The sequence below is a fragment of the Cebus imitator genome, unplaced genomic scaffold (assembly GCF_001604975.1).
Source record: "Cebus imitator isolate Cc_AM_T3 unplaced genomic scaffold, Cebus_imitator-1.0 Scaffold838, whole genome shotgun sequence".
In the NCBI taxonomy this organism is placed as follows: Eukaryota; Metazoa; Chordata; class Mammalia; order Primates; family Cebidae; genus Cebus; species Cebus imitator.
Genome location: NW_016108153.1, coordinates 204731 through 207073, shown reverse-complemented (window position 1 = coordinate 207073; position 2343 = coordinate 204731).

Below are 2343 nucleotides of genomic sequence, written 5' to 3'. Positions count from 1 at the left end.
TGCTCGCCAGAGAAACTGTGGAGAGAGTTATTGAGTTACTGCCTGCTGCGACTGGAGATCTTTTCTAACAGTCCTGCTTCCCTGAATTGTGAGGATTCCTGCACATTAGACACACACAGAGAGAATAAGAGACCGTGGACAAAAAGAGAAAGAAAGTTGGCAACAGGGTAGATGGAAGAGAGCATTGAGATTAAAGGACAGTTTTAAAGTTGAAATCTGCTCCATACTCACCAGTCAGATGAATGAATTTCCTTTCCCAGCCAATACACCAAAATGACACGGCTGTGATGAGTGGAGGAACACCAGGGTTCTTGGTCCTCATGCTGGTTTAGATAAAACGACACGGACACACATGGCATGGTTTTAAGGAACAAAGAGTTTAAAAGAAGGCCAGAGAGAAGGGAGAAGGCAGAAGGAAGAAGCTCCTCCATACAGAGACAGGGAGGGGAGAGGCTCCAAAGCCGAGAGAGGGAACCCCCAACGTGGCATATCTTTATGGCATCTTTTAGTTTTATTATATTTGTGACTTTAAAACTAATGTACATTTTTTATAGATAGCATATAGTTGTGTCTTACATTTTTATTCAATCTGCCAATCTCTGACTTTAAGTTGGGGTGTTCAGACCTGTTACATTTAAGGTTGTTATTGCTATTTGTTTTGAGTCTAGTATTTTTTTATTTGTCCGATTTGGTCTCTGTTCCCTTTTCACTATTTTCTGCCTTTTTTGATTAGTGAAGTATTTTTCTGATTCTATTTTATCTCCTTTGTCAGCTCATTACTTATAATTTTTTGTTCTGTTATTTTAGTGATTAGTCAGATTTCATTTTAAAGGCTTTAAATAATGAGAATATTTTTTCATATATTTATCCTTTTTGTTACCATTTTTGTGCCTCTTAATTCTTTTCTGTAGATCCACATTTCCACCTAATATCATTTTCCGTCTGCATAAAAGACTTTAACATTTCTGGTAGTACAGGTCTGCTAGCAATGGATTACTTCAACTTTGCTATGTCTGGGAAATGTCTTTATTTTACCTTCATTTTGAAATAGACTCTGTAGAATTTTACCTTGACATTTTTTTTCTTTCAGTGTGTTAAAAATGTTTCTCCACTGTCTTCTCGTTTGCATTATTTCCAATCAGAAATCCAATGTCATTGTTATCTATATTCTTTGGTATATAACATGCTCCTTATCTCTAGCTGCCTCTAAGATTTTCTCTTTTTCACTGATTTTAAGCAATGTGATTATAATGTGCATTGGTGTAGCTTTCTTCATTTTCCTTGTTCTAGTGATTCATTTATCATTTTGGTTCTGTGGATTTATAGTTTCCATCAAATTTGGAAATTCCTAGCTGTTATTTCTTGAGTTTTTTCTGTCTCCTCTCACTCTTTCTTTTAGAGACTCCAATGACCCACCTACTAATCAGTTGAAGTTGTCTGTCTGTTCACTGATAGTCTTTTTATTTCTTTTTAATTATTATTTTATTTTATTTATTTTTTATTTTTATTTTTACTTTTTGAGACAGAGTCTCCCTCTGTTGCTCAGGCTGGAGTGCAGTGGTGTGATCTTGGCTCACTGCAACCTCCGCTTCCTGGGTTCAAACTATTTTCCTGCCTCAGCCTCCCAAGTAGCTGGAACTACAGACACACACCATCACCCGTGGCTATCTATCTATCTATCTATATTTTATTTTATTTTTTGAGATGGAGTCTCCCTCTGTCACCCAGGTTGGAGTGCAGTGGTATGATATCAGCTGACTGCAACCTCAGCCATCCAGGTTCAAGCAATTCTCCTGCCTCAGCCTCCCGAGTAGCTGGGATTACAGGCATGTACCACCACGTACAGCTAATTTTTGTATTTTTAGTAGAGACGGGGTTTCACCGCGTTGGCCATGCTGGTCTTGAACTCCTGACCTCATGATCCGCCCATCTTGGCCTCCTGAAGTGTTGAAATTACAGGCATGAGCCACCGTGCCTGGCTAGTCTTTTTATTTCCTAGAATTCATTTTTTGGCCAGTCTTTTTCATATCTTCCATGTCTCTACGTACCTTTTTAAACATATGGAACATAGTTATAATGTCTATTTAAATGTCCTTGCCTGCTAATTCTAACATGTCTATTAGCTATGGCTCAGTTTTAATTGTTTGGTTTTTCTCCTCAGTATAGGTCCTATTTCTATGTTTTTTTTCATTGTTCCTAATTTTTAATTGGATACTAGTTAGACGTTGTAGAGTTCACCTTGTTTGGTACTGACTTTCTGTAGTATATAATTTTCTTTTTTTTTTTTCTGTACCCCCACTGTATCTTGGAAGTAGCTAACTTGTAATTCTCACGTGTCAAAGG